General features: G+C 44.9%; 1 protein-coding gene across 5 annotated transcripts in view; it reads right to left on the bottom strand.

Annotated features, from left to right (window-relative positions):
• Positions 1 to 13,932, bottom strand: part of LOC143648618 (interleukin-10 receptor subunit beta-like) — an 85,859-nt gene extending 71,927 nt beyond the window's left edge. For all 5 annotated transcript variants that reach the window (XR_013158672.1, XM_077118868.1, XM_077118861.1 and 2 more), the window contains exon 1: positions 13,824 to 13,932. The gene's annotated coding sequence lies outside the window, so the exon portion shown is untranslated. The remainder of the gene's footprint in view (positions 1 to 13,823) is intronic.
• Positions 13,933 to 14,587: the final 655 nt, after the last annotated feature.

The following is a 14,587-nucleotide window of genomic DNA, read 5'->3' as shown; positions in this document are numbered from 1 at the left end:
TGTTTAGATCCACTTTGCAGATTTAGACACATGGAAATGCAGCAAAACTGCAGCATTTCATGTTTCTGGGAAACTCAACCTCTTGGTTGTGTGAAGATCAGTTGTATCTTTTATCACAGCAAACCTCGAAATATCAATGGACTATTTTTGCCACCAAGTAGCAGTGAGTATATTTTTTGAATAACATGGATATAGCATATTATAATCTGGTTCCAGAGTAGCAGCACAGACTTGACATAATAAATAAAATAAAGAAAGGCGAGTATTGCAGTTTTGTAGCCCGTAGATTATTGGGGATGATTCCATAATCATGAGAATGGACCATTAAAGAGTGAATAAAATATTGATGTAAAAAAATAAATAAATAAATACTTTCTCGGATCATAGCGGAATGAAGTTGGAAATCAATAACAGGCGGAGTGCCAGAAAATTCAAAATATATGGAGGCTAAACAACACACTCAAACAATTAGTGGGTCAAGGAAAAAATTAAAAGAGAAATCAGCAAATTATCTCAAGGAAAATGAAAACACAACACATCAAAATATATGAGATGCAGCAAAGACAGAGCTATGAGGGAAATTTATTGCCTTAAATGCCTATATTAAGAAAGAAGAAAGAGCAAAAATCGAGGAATTTACTGTTCACTTGGAAAAACTAGAGAGAGAACAGCAAACTAACCCCAAAGCAAGCAAAAGGAAAGAAATAATAAAGATTAGAACAAACACAAATGAAATTGAAGACAGGAAAACAACCAAGGAAAATCAACAAAACCAGAAGTTGGTTCTTTGAGAAAATCAAAAAGAGTTGCCGCCAGAGAACCTCTTTTGCTGCTCTGATGTGGCCTAAGTCAACTTGGCAGATGAACTCACTGGCCTTCCCCCTACATGGGACATGACTCCCGGGGTGTAAATCTCCCTGGCAATGTGGGGCAGGACTACCGGGGATGAGCTGGGACCTGGCATTCTAGGCTTGAGAAAACCTTGACCAAAAGGGTTAAGAGATAAATGAGACAAAATAAAGTTTCAGTGGCTGAGAGATTTCAAATAGAGCTGAGAGATTATCCTGGAGGTTATTCTTCTGCATTATACTGATAGCCCTTTTTAGTTTATGGTGTACTGGAGTGGCTGGAGGGAAGTACCTGAAACTGCTGCTGAACTGTGTTCCTGAAGACGACTGTAACAAACCGCAGCTTTTACAATATGACTGTGTGACTGTGAAAACCTTGTGGCCACTGCTCCCTTTATCCAGGGCATGCACAAATAAGCAAAAAATAAAGACAAAAAAATATGAGTTAAAAAAAATGGGGTAGATTGTAATACTAGTGGTCAATGAGAGGAGTGGCAAAGGGGTATGGAATGTATGGGTTTTTATTTTTTCTTTTATTTCTTTTTCTGGAGTGATGTATATTTTCTAAAAATGATCATGTGATGAGTACACAATTATCTGCCACTGACCGAATACTCTGGGTGGACTGTACGTGTGTGAAGATATCGCAATAAAAAAATACAAATATAAAAATGAACTTTCCTCAGTTGTAACAAATGTTCCACACCAATGCAAGGTGTTAATAATAGGGCAGTATATGGGAATCCTGTAATTTATGCATGATTGTTCTATAAACTCACAAGTTCTCTAACTGAGAAAAAAAAAAAGCCAAATCCCCCCCAAAAGTCCTCTTGACTGATATGGAAGCAGGTCCCAGGCAAGGTATTTTAGAAAAATGCAAGAGATTCCAAGTAAAAATCTATATCCTTACTGTACTCTACTCCCATGACTCACTGAGACACCTTTTCCTACAAACCATTCCACAGTACTGTAACCATTTAGATATATGTGCCACTGTGCCTGTGACATGTGATGTCATTTCCTATCGCTATTCCAAGGCAGCGTGTTTGCATGTACTCCCTTAGATTCTGGGTGTTTGTAGATACGGAACACCACATCATGGTGACTCCCTTGTATGGATGTCTTTCTCTGTGGCTTTGGTCCCTCTGTTTATCTCTGATGGCGTACATCTCTGCCTTTGGTCTGTAACTGCAGCAACATTCAGCCCTCCAGCAGCCAAGTATATATATGCAGATAAGCACACACACACACATTCTCTAGAAATTCCACTGTACCCTCTGGGTTAGGAAATGCCTCCTGCCCTTGTTCTGTTCCCTGTGACTCATACACTCCTTCTCACCAGATGTCTGATAACTAGATTCTTTCTTGCCTGGAAAAACTAATTTCCAGTCTTGGCATCCTGCCTGGTGTTGTTAATGGAGCTCCTCTGAATTCTCCCTGATCACAAAACGTTGTCTTAGAGCATTGCTTCCTACTATCCATCTATGCAGCCAGAGTTGGCTTCATGGGTGTGGTTTGAAGCTGTACGTATCTGCCCCACCTCCACCCGCCAAACAAAAAACAATGCTTAAACTTAATCCATTTCTATAGGTATGAACCCATTCTAAGTAGAACTTTTTGATGAGGTTACTTCAGTTAAGGTGTGATGAGGTTACTTCAGTTAAGGTGTGTTACACATCAAGAAGAATGGGTCTTAACCATTTTATTGGAGTCCTTTGTAAGAGAGTAAAATTCAGACACAGAGAGAGAAGGCCACAGAGGCAAGAAGCTGAAATTAACAAAACCCAGAAGAGAAGGGAGAGACCAGGAGGTGCCACCACGTGCCTTGTCATGTGGCAGAGAAACCCAAACCCGCCAGCAGCCAATCTTCGGGAAAAAAGCATCACCCTGATCATGTCTTAATTAGGACATTTTCCCAGCCTCAAAACGGTAAGCTCATAAATTCCCACTGTTTAAGCTGGTACCTGCTGGAGCAGCCTAAGAGAATAAAACAATGGGCATGAGACCATGCAGCTGCACAAGGCCCAGCACACAGAATGGCCCTGTGCTTGGTTTAATGCTCCACCATTGCCATCTTTAAATTCTTAATTGTATCTCTGAACTTGTGTTTTATTAGCAAAATCTGATGGGACAATGGAGCAAGTGCTGGGGCTTGAGCAGCTCAGGTCACAAATGATCTTGTTCAGCCCTCCCCTTTCTCCCCAGGATGGCTTCTTGGCAGCCTGCTCCCTGTCCCCTGTCTGGCACCACAGGGGCAGGAGAATCCCACATTCCACTGTTGCCTTCCCGGGTGCAGGCACAGGGAGGGTTGGGGTCTGGCATTCATGCCCAGCTATGGCCCCAGGAGGGGCTTGGTGGGGCCTTCCTTGCCATGGGCTGGCAGTGCCTGGGCTTGTCCTGTGGCTGGCTGGCTGGAGGTTGTATTTTAGTGGGGGTAAGCCTTTTGCCTATCCCAAATCCAGTTACCTAGGGTGCGTGGGGAAGAGGTTTAAAGACCCTCAGGTATATACAGTGGGCTGGGATGCTGTGTCCCTTGGGAAAGGGCAATGCCTGGCTTGATCTCTCCAGAGCCTACTTCTGGCTGGTGTGTGGTGTGGCTAGCAGCAGGGGGAAGCTGGCACCTGTTGGGCTAAGTGCATGTGTGCACCAAGGCACAAGGGCAGAGGGCCTGGGCGGATCTGTACTAAGCCTGGGGGCGTGGTCTCTTGGGGTGTGTCTGTCCTGGGGTAGGGGAGTCTCTCTTCCTCCTCCCAACTTTCCCAGTCTGGCTTGAGTTTGTTTCAGGCTGGTTGGTGGCACCCTTCAGAGCTGAGCCACAGAAAAATAAATCGCACAGTTTTAGCAAAACCACCTACGAATTAAAAGCTCTTAAATTTGTATATAAAGCTGGCATTGCACAATATGAGCAATACATTCATACATGCAATACATTTAAATAAAACTTAAAATTTTATTTTCTCCTTGCTTAGAATGACGTTAAAGGTTAAATGAGGAAGACATCATCACAAGGAGATACTGTGAGAGAAAAGAAAAGGCTTCATGTTTTGGTATCTTTCACAGCAGCCTTTTTTTTTTTTTTTTTTGGAACAAGGGGCTCTGCATTTCCATTCTGCTCTGGCACCACACATTATGTAGCCAATCCTGTCTGTAGCTCACCAACTCCTAACAAATGCACCCACTCTTCAGGCTGAATTCAAGGCTGTCACTGGTCTTTCCAACTTTACTTCAAGTTCCTGTCGCACATGTGTCTGAGCTCAGCCCACATGTCACCCCCTGCTCTGGCTCTCTCCATTCTTGGGGTCTCCTTCTGAGGACTTGCCTTGCCATTTACAGTCTTGGAAACACTACTGATTGTCATGTCCCAGCTCAAATGGGGGCACCTGGGTGAAGGGATTCTATTCTGAATGTCAATGCTTCAACAGACAGACATGCCTCCCTCAGGGTCCTTGCTGCCCCACAGGCGTGGAGCATGACTTTGTCTTTTCTTTTACTCAGCACAGCCTGATGCCAGACACATCATAGTCAATGAAGAACGAAAAAACTGGATTCATAAATATGATATGCATAAGTTATATATTTTCCCAGAAAGTTTTAAAAATACAAAAAAAGTACAAAGAAGAAAGTAATCATTATTTTTATTTCTACCATCCAGAATCAATCATTAACATCTTCACCTATTTGCTTCTGGTTTATTTTCCAGATATATTTGTTGTTTCTATAAAAATTCTTCTACATGCTTGTTTCGGTTTGTTAATGCTGCCAGAATGCAATATCCCAGAAATGGATCGGCTTTTATGAAGGGGATTTTATTAAATTATGAATAAAAATTGGCCATAAAAATGTCCAAATTAAGGCATCAACAAGGGTATGCCTTCACTCCAGAAAGGCTGATCACTTCCAGGTTTCTCTGTCACGTGGAAAGGCACATGGTGATGTCTGCTGGCCCCTGCTTCTGTTGCTTTCAGCTCCTGGTTCCAGTGGCCTCCCCTCTGAGCTTCTGTGGGCCCTCCCCTAGCCTTTCCAGAGCAAACTCTCGATTTCATCTCTCAGCTTAGCATCTCCAAATGTCTATGTCTTGTTCTCATTTCTCTGATCTCCCTGTGGGTTCTCCAAGCCTCTCCATACATCTATATCTGAGCCGTCTCTAAAATGTTCTCCTCTAAAAGGAGTCCAGTAAGCTAATTAAGACTCCCCTTGAATGGGCAGGGTCACAACTCCAACTAGTCAAAAGGTCCCACCCACAACTGGGTGCATTACATCGCCATGGAAACAACCTAATCAAAAGATTCCACCCTACAACAAGTCTGCCCCCAGAAGACTGGATTAGGCCCTTCTGGGCACCTAACAGCTTAAAACCAGCACAACGCTCATTCAAAAATATTAAAACAAGGTGTAAAAGTGCAAATCCCAGTATCCAGGCAATTCCATCATTAACATCAGGTGACCTGAATGTCAGAGATTCTTTCTGTGCATAATATATAGACAGTGTTTCTGTCTAAATTTAATTTTACATGATAAAAAGCTGAAGTGAAGCTCAAGGAATTGTTGAAATTGAAATATTTTTTTCTTTCTTCACGAGAAATAAGTTCCTGAAATATTCCTCTAAGGTTTTTTAAAAAAGGGGACTTATAAACACTAAGTCAGAGTAATTAACGTTCATAGCACATTTTAATGTAAACCATACTTACTGATTCCATGTTTTGAAAAATGAGAAAAATTAGCACTAACATTTCCATCCATCTTTCTCTCCCTTTCCTTTTTTTTCTGTATTTTTGTGTCTGTTTATAACAATCCCACTGTAGTCAACCCCCAATTTGCATAGATGCCTTGTAATTAATTGCCCATTTAAACAAAGTAAATCCTCACCAACAGACTTTTTTTTAAATCACAAGCTCTCCATTCCTGAATTCTTCATTTAGATTTCTCTCTTACCTTGCTGGATTTTGTTATCCAGCAGCTTTTTACCCCCAGAAGGGGCTTATAGGTGCTGATTTCTTTTGTTCTTTCATTTTTGAAAAGATCTGCTTTTTGACTTTCAACTAAATGACCTCTTGGCTGGGTGAAATAACCCCTTGGGAGGAACTGCTTTTCCTTGGAAGTCTTCCCTCAGAACCATTATCTTCTGGGATTTAGCATTGCATTGGCAAAGTCTAAAACCAGCTTGATGATACTTTCTTCCTGATGAAAGGCTGGCCGCGACCCTGACTCCTCTGCCATACAGCAAGGCACATGACCGGTGTCTGCTGGTCTTTCCCTTCTCTTCCAGCCCCCACTGCTCTCAGCGCCTGGTTCCTCTGTATGTGGCATTCTTTCTGAGCTTCTGGGTGTTTCTCTGTTTCATCCTCTTATAAAGGACTCCAATAAGAGGATGAAGACTCACCTGGGGCATGCCGCAATTGAAATAACCTAATCAAAAGGTTCCAACCACAACAAGTTTATGTCTACAGGAATGGACTAGCTTTAAGAACATGATCTTCTGGGGCCCATATAACTTCAAACCATCACATTATCTTAATGTCTGATTGCTTCTGTCTTCCAGATTAGATTATTTCTAATTAGCTTAATCTTTGTCTTAATCTGCATTAACTGGGCTTAAATCAAGCCTTTGCTCTACTAAACATTTTAAATTCTAGCAGTATCTATTCTGTTCCTTCTTTGAACTCACTTCCTTTTGGTAATTTGTTTTCACTGTCTTCAATTTATTCCTTTAGATTTATAATCTCTTTTCATCTCTATTTTTAAATTTTCCCATCTTTGAGCTTTGTGGTTCTTTTCTTTTCCTTTTCTTTTTTGTCTGTGAAAATATGAATCTCTCCCTCACTTCTGGAGGCCAATTTGGCTGGATAATGAATTCTTGGCTTGAAAACTTTCTTGTCTAGGATTCTAAATATATCATACCATTGCCTTCTTGCTTCCAGGGTGCCTGTTTAGTAGTCTAAACTCAGTCTTCTGTGTTTTGCGCCTTCTATGTAGTAGATTGCTTTTCTCTCGCCATTTTCAGAATTTTCTGCTTCTCTTTGACATTTAACAGACTGATTAGTATGTGTCTTGGAGTAGGCCTATTTGGATATATTCTATTTGGGGTTCACTGGTGTATTAGGGTTCTCTAGAGAAACAGAATCAACAGGGAACACTTGCAAATATAAAATTTATAAAAGTGTCACAATAAAATTTATAAAAGTGTCACACGTGACCATGGGAATGCAGAGTCCAAAATCCACAGGGCAGGCTGTGAAGCCGACGATTTGGATGGAGGGTCTGAACGAACTCCACAGGAGAGGGTTGCCAGCCAAGGCAGGAACAGACCCTGTCTCTTCTGAATTCTCCTTAAAAGGCTTCCAATGATTAGACTGAGCATCACTCATTGCAGAAGACACTCCCCGTAGCTGATTACAAATGGAATCGGCTGTGGATGCAGCTGATGTGATCGTGATCTAATTCTATGAAATGTCCTCATTGCAACAGACAGGCCAGCACTTGCCCAACCAAACAGGTACCTCCACTTGGCCAAACTGACACATGAACCTGACCATGACAACTGAGCTTCTCTGATTTGCATATTTATGTCCTTTATATGGTTGGGAAGTTTTCCCCCATTATCTCCTCAATTAATCTTCCTAGCACTTTTCTCTTCTTTTGACACATTGATGATTCTTAGATTGTGTGCTTCATGTTGTCCATCATTTCCCTGAAATTCAATTCTAATTATTCCATCTTTTTTTGTCATGTTATTTTGCGCATTTGAAATAAATTGTCCTGTCCTCCAGGTTACTTATTCTTTCTTCTGCAGCTTTAAATCTGCAGTTGTGTGTATTCACAGTATCATTTATTTGGTCTACAGTCTCTTTCATCTTGGTGATATCTGCTATTTTTCTATTTATTCTTTCAAATTTTTCTTTCTGCTCTTCTAGTGTTTTCTTGATCTCCTTTATGTCACTAGCCAATCCACTGAAATTATTTAGAGTTGTATGAACATCTTTGTTCATCTTTGTACATCTTTGATCAGTTGTTTCAAAGTCTGTGTCTCCTCTGGTGTTTTAATTTGGTCATTAGGTTTGGCTGTATCTGTTTGCATCTTCATATGCTTTGTGATTTTCTGTTGCCTTCGAGGCATTTATTTATCTTGAAAGAGTTACTTTGCAAGTTGATTTCCCTCAGTAATTTAAGATTTAGTATTTGGGGGATGAGCATGGGGTAGGGTGCAGGGCATGGGGTGGGACACAGCAGCACAATGTCAGAGCTTGGCACGGTGCTAGGCACCAGGTGGGGGCACTATGCTGGTGGGTGGGGATGTGAGGCACAGGGTTGTGAGGAGGTGACATGGAGGCCATGGGGGCAGGATATAGCATGGGCAGGTGTCAAAGCACAGGGGTGGGACACGGCACAGAGGGCACAGAGGTAGGGCACGCGGGTGGTATCACATGGGCTGTGCAGGTGCGTGGGGGAGCAGAAGGGCAGAGTCTAGGTGCATGGGGGGGAGTGCGGGCAGGGCACAACTGCGCCTGTGGCGGGTGGGAGTCAGTCGTGGGGATTGGGGCACAGAGTTTGGGACATGGGTGGGTGGGGAGCAGGGAGGTGTGGGTGTGAGGTGCAGATACACAAAAGCGTGGGTCAAAAGGTGGTATGGCATGGGTTCGTGCAAGCACAGGGACATAGGGGGTGTGAACATGGGATCTGCATGTGAACATGGGGGGGTGGGGCATGGGATATGTATATGTGTGTGTGTATGTGCAGGGCACGGGTGGTCCTGGGCGTGGGTGCATGTGTGCGCAGGGTTGGGGGTCAGGGTGTAGATGTGCACGTGCATGGGGCGGGGTATGGATAGGCACATGTGTGCGGGGCTGAGTGTGGTTGTGTGGGTTGTAAGGCAGTTGGACTGGGGTGCTTGGGGTGCCAGGGGACGGGGCTTGTGTGCATGGGCTGTGTGGGGTGGGGCTATGGTGTGTGGGGTGTATAGGGACAGGGCGTGGGATATGGGGGTTCATTGGCAGTGGTGTACGTGGGTGTGGCACGTTTAAGGAGTGTGGCTTGGCTTACTTCCTGGTTCCAGCTTCCCTGTCCGTGCACTCTGATGGGCTCCAGACTTCTGTTTGGAAAGGGGAATGTTAGGCTCTGTTCTACTTTGTTAGCTGCCAGAATGCAATATACCAGAAATGGAGTGGCTTTTAAAAAGGGGAATTTGCTAGTTTACAATTTGAAGGCTGAGAAAATGTTCCAATAAAAGCAAGTCTATAAAAATGTCCAATCTAAGGCATCCAGGAAAAGACATGTTGGTTCAAGAAGGCCAATAAAGCTCAGGGTTTCTGTCTCCACTGGAAAGGCACATGGCGAACATGGTGACATCAACTACCTCCCTCTCCAGGCCTCTTGCTTCATGAAGTTCCCCTATAGCATTTTCCTTCATCTCCAAAGGTTGCTGGCTGGTGGATTCTGTGGTTCTCTAATGGTTCTGCAGCTCTCTCCTTGTTCTTACAAGGAACTCTCTCCAAAATGTCTCCTTTTTTTTTTTTTAATAGGATTCCAGTAAACTAATCAAGACCCACGTAGAATGGACGGAGACATGTCTCCATCTAATCAAGTTTAATACCCAATTCATTGAGTCACAACTCTGTGCAGATAACCTAATCAAGTTTCCAACCTGTAGTACTGAATAGGGATCAGAACAAACGGTTGCTCCCACAAGACTGATTAGGATTAAAACAGGGTACAGAAATTCTTTCAAACCAGCAAGGCTCTCGGCACTAACTGGATGGTCTGTGAACATGGTTTTTCCTATCCCGCCATCTTCCCGGAAGTCTGGATGTAGTCTTAATAATGTAAGTCAACAATGTACCATGTTGACTTGAAACACTTACAGTCTTCTCTGAAGAAAGGCCGCTGGCGTCTGGGACTCCTTTGTCACAAGGGAAGGCACATGGCCAGTGTCTGCTGGCCCTTCACTCCCAGGTTTCTCTGCTTTCAGCTTCTGGCTTCGGTGGTTTCCTCTCTCATCTTCTATGGGTGTGTCCTTTTTTCTCAGCTTCTCTGGGGCTTTACCCTCCTTTTCTTTTTTAATGTCCATTTCTGCCCACCTTGCTCATGCTTGGTTAGTCATTTGCTACCGTGCTACAGTGAAGTGAAAACCTCCTTTTCACTTCACTGTATAGTGAAGTATAACTGTATCTTACTTCAGTGGGTTTTGGATAAAGACAGTAGTTTCTTTGGCCTGAGTGATGGTGTTAGATGGTGGCAGGGGGTTAGGAGAGCTGGGTGGAGGAAGCAAAACAGCAGGATGCAGGCTTCCTCAGTATACCTGGACCCTGCATTGTCCCTGAGATTTCTGGTAAATGTTCAGAGTACAGATTCACTAGGCCTGTTGGAGGGGTAAGGCGAAACCTGCAATCCCACCCCACCCTACCTCCTCATCCTGCCACTGGGCTTTGGATCATTTACCCAATTCTGGTTTAGCCGTGGGCTTTTCCTGCTCCCAGACAGCCCTGCTGGCATTCCTCTTCTTAATCATCTCTCCTTTCCTTGCTCCTGTACTTCTTCGTCAGAAAAAGGGGAAAAGCTAATATGGTAAAATTCAGTTTGCCTCTTTCCTATTTACTAGGGAGAACCTTCAAGTATTCTGACTCACCAATATAATTTCTGGTGGTTGTGGACATTATAATTTTAAATATATTAAAAGGAAAAAAAACCCTCAGAATGACTCTCCTAGGCACAAGTTTGTAAAACCCTGGCTTGTGGCACAACCATAGTCAGAAATTTTCAGAAACTTGGGACTACCCCATCCTCCCTCACTCTCTTTTGTCTTCTCTTTTCTCTACCTCTGCAACTTCTCTTCTAACTACTTTTCCTTTATTCTTTCCCTGGAGTGCATGCTGTAATCAAGAGTTAAGAGTTAAATGATTTTAGTTACTACCTCATTATATAAATGCTTTCTCACTTTCTGGTAAATTATAGAATAGCCAAAAGCAAATACCCAAAACTACTGAAACCCACTGAACTATAACCTAGATGCCTGTAAACGTTTGATGCAGCCAGAAGCAAGTATCTGTTACTATCATAACTCCCTGAAATGCAACCCAGATGCTGCGATACTTTCAGGATGATGCTTTATTGTGTAACCGTATAATCTTTACTTTATAACTGTAAAGCTTCATGCTAGCCCACGACTGGCCCTGCTTGTCCCCCTATATCCTGTTTTTCAACTTTGAAGTCTTATGATCACATAGGCAGCCCCTTAATATTTGTTAACAAAGGAACTGAAGTCAGCTCAAACTAAGTCACCCCAATTCCTAGACTATCTTGCCAGACAAAGCTAGTACTAACCTGAATTGACCCACCTGACATGCACAACAGATAAAACCTTAAACTGTCGGCGACCTTTATCTATCATTACACTAATATCATCATGTTAACACCGTCATTTTCTTACATATATTCTGTGACGAAGTAGGTGTGGTAGCTAGGTTCAGGTGTCAACTTGCCCAAGTGATGATGCCCTGTTGTTCTGTTTCTATGGACTTAACTCATCAGTATGTAAAATTCATCTATGGCTGATTACGTTTGTGGTTAGCTAGGGAGAGTGCCTTCCATATGAGTGCGGTCTAATTTAATCAGCTGTAGGCTTAAAAGAGAGAGGTCAGAAGGAGCTCATCAGCTCAGCATACCACATCTCAGCACTCATAGCATAGCTTAGCTTAGCTCAGCTCAGCTCAGCTCAGTCCAGACATTTGGAGATACAGAAAGGCCTCCGGGAAGGCCACAGGACACTAGAAGCCAGGAGAGAGGGCCAGCAGACATCGCCATGTGCCTTCCCATGTGACAGAGAAACTCAGATGAAAGCTAGCTGCCTTTCCTCTGAAGAACTGTAAATATTTAACTAAATAAATCCCCTTATTAAAAGCTGATCCATTTCTGTTGTGTTGCATTCTGACAGCTTTAGCAAACTAAAATAGCATGTAGTCAATCTGTGCCTGCTCAATAATTATACTATCACTAACTTCAGTTATCTCAAGCCATTATATTCATTATCCTAAACCTGCCTTGTTAGAGTATGATAAAACTCAGATTCTCTCCAGTTCTGGGATACAAGTGGAGGCTCACAAGCTTCCTGTTCTCCTTGTACCACACTTTGCAAAATAAGCTCTTTTCCTCTTTGAAACCGCAGTGTCACAGGATTGGTCAATGTCCTCAAACCGCAAGCATGTTGACTTTTCATCAGTATCAATATCACCCTAGGGCAAAGTACTGCCAAGCTCTGCTCTGGGTCAGACTACGTCACAGACTATAAAATGCACATTTCCTTTCCATGCTTGGGTATCTCTGAAATCATAAGGCATGTCATAGCATAATCGACCGCGTTTTGTCTTACTTGTTCATATGAAGTAAAAGTGCATCTTTTTACCAAAGGCGTTTTAGTTTTGATAAAATATGATGATAGCTAAGGGAATACTGGTGGAACAGAACATGTAAGAACTGGAAGAAAATATACCATTGACTGCCCAACTGTTTAAAGGTTTATACATGCAACTGGAAAATGAGTTCAAAATGGTTCTGTGTGTGCAAGAGGGAGGAATGGAATATATGTTTTAATAAAAGGTTTACTGCTTTAGACAGCACCTACCTCTCAGGTTAAGGTCCCTATTCCAACTTTTTTTTTTTTTTAAGAGAAATCACCATGTGTCAGAGCACATCCACCTTTTAAAAATACACAAAAAACTTAATAAGAAATACAATAAAGATAGAGTCATGCAAATTTTTGAAGATTTAAATTTGCAAAACAACTACACAGTGACAGCTAACCGTATGGGAACAAGCAGACCAAGCCTTATCAGTCCCATCCAATTGCATTTTGTCACTTCAAGTTTTCCTCCGCACAGATTTTGGGATGCCCTCCCTCCCCTCCCCTCCCCATCCCCCAAGGCTGAACAGGAGGACTGGCTGTTGCAGGGAGTAGGATGGGGGGTACTTGGCAACCCTGGCCAGGCAGTGGGACAAGAGACAGCCTTGAGGGTCTTAGTCCCTAAATCAGTTAGCATGTTGCTACGGGAGGGGGTCACCACAGGACCCCTGGGCCAGCCCCTGTACCTCCTACTACAAGTCAGGCCTGTTATCTTAGTTCCTCAGACCTTTTGCTAAACAAAAGCAAGAAAACAAAAACAAACAAACAAAAACAAATGTTAAAATCAAAAAAAAAAAAGGAGGGGGATGCCCTGTGTTTCTCAATAAAGCCATCTCTGGCCAAACATGTGGGTTGACAGTTCAGTGATTAACTGATTGATTTGCTCAAGGTTAATGCTCTACTCAAACCTAATTCCCCGTTCGCTTCCCACCCAGGACAGGGGTTCATCCCTCTGCTTCCGCGGTGCTGTCCCCTTGTCCCCCACCCCTCCAGCTTCCAGGCAGTCAATCTCGGTGGACGTTGGGCGTTCCAGCCCCGCTTGCCCCGGTGACCCTCTGCAGCGCGAAAACCAGGTATGATAAAACACAGCGCGAGGGGGCATTCCTGGGTGGCAGGATGGAGAACCTCCCCCCACACCCTGAACCCGTGGCTGAAGCTGATAACTCAGTTTTGCAGGCAAAACGGATCTTGAGGAAGCTGACCCTCAAACGACAGCGCCCCTCACGCACCGCAGCGCGCGGCACGTGCCCGAGCGTCCGGGTATCCCGGGTGCAGTAGGCGTGGGGGGCGCAGGGCTGGGCGCAAAGAAAGAAGGTGATGAATAGAGGGCGCTCGGGCCGGCGTTGGGGGGGGTCAGTCAGCGGGCGCCCCGAATTGCCCCCTCCGGAGGGCTACGAGAGGGTTTGGGTGCTGAGGCGGCCCCCGGGAGGGGGTCAGCGGCTTGCGAGCCAAACCCTCTGAGCAGGAGGGGAGGAGGTCCCGGAGGAGAACCGGGAGAAGGGTTCCGGGAAGCGGCTGTGGGGAGGCGGCGTTGTGCCCCATTGTCCGCGGGCGCTAGCGGTCCCCTCCCGCCGTCCCCATCTTACCTCCGCAGCTTCGCTCCGCCGCTCCGAGCACAATGGCTGGCCTCGGGCCCAACCCCGAGCCCCGGCTCTGCGGCCGCCCCTCGGCGCCCCCGCGGCGCTCGCCACCAGGATGCGCGCGGCTGACGGCCCCCGGACGAGCGCCGGCCGAGAGAGACCCGCCTCGAGCAGACGCCAGCACAGCGGCCGATGGCGGCTGTCGGACTCGGCGCGGGAAGGCGCGGGGACTCGGTCGCGCGGGGATTCCTCGGAGACCCGGTGGGGAAAGTCCCCAGCGCGGGAGCGCGCGCCCACGGCCGGCCTCAGAGCGGAGCTGGAGGAAAGCGGCAGAGGGGCGGGCCAGGAGGCGGGGCAAGGGGCGGGGCCTGCGCGGGGGCGGGCCGGGGGCGGGGATAACGCATCCTGTAATTTGCTTACATTTATCGTCCCCTCTCTGCCTCCCAACCACGTTGTAAACTCTAAAGAGAGACGGGATAAGGGATTGGAGGCTGTTTTGTTTAATGCGGTATCCTTAGCGGCTAGAACGTTGCCTGGCACTTAGAAGACACTCAAGAAAAATGTGTGGAATGAATGATTGAATGAATAATGAGTGAATGAATGAATGGGTTCCCTCCTGGGTCCCCTCCTGGCCCTGGATGATGCCAATGTTTAGAGATCCTGCAGAGAAGTGAGGCAAATGGCCAGTTGAAAGGGAGAAAACCAAAAGATCGGATGTCATGGAACCCAAAAGAAGAGAATTTCTCCATCAGAATCAGAAATGCTGGTTC

This window comes from Tamandua tetradactyla, chromosome 10 (assembly GCF_023851605.1).
Source record: "Tamandua tetradactyla isolate mTamTet1 chromosome 10, mTamTet1.pri, whole genome shotgun sequence".
NCBI lineage: Eukaryota > Metazoa > Chordata > Mammalia > Pilosa > Myrmecophagidae > Tamandua > Tamandua tetradactyla.
The sequence above is the reverse complement of the archived record's forward strand: the minus strand, read 5'-3'. Positions and strand labels throughout refer to the sequence as shown.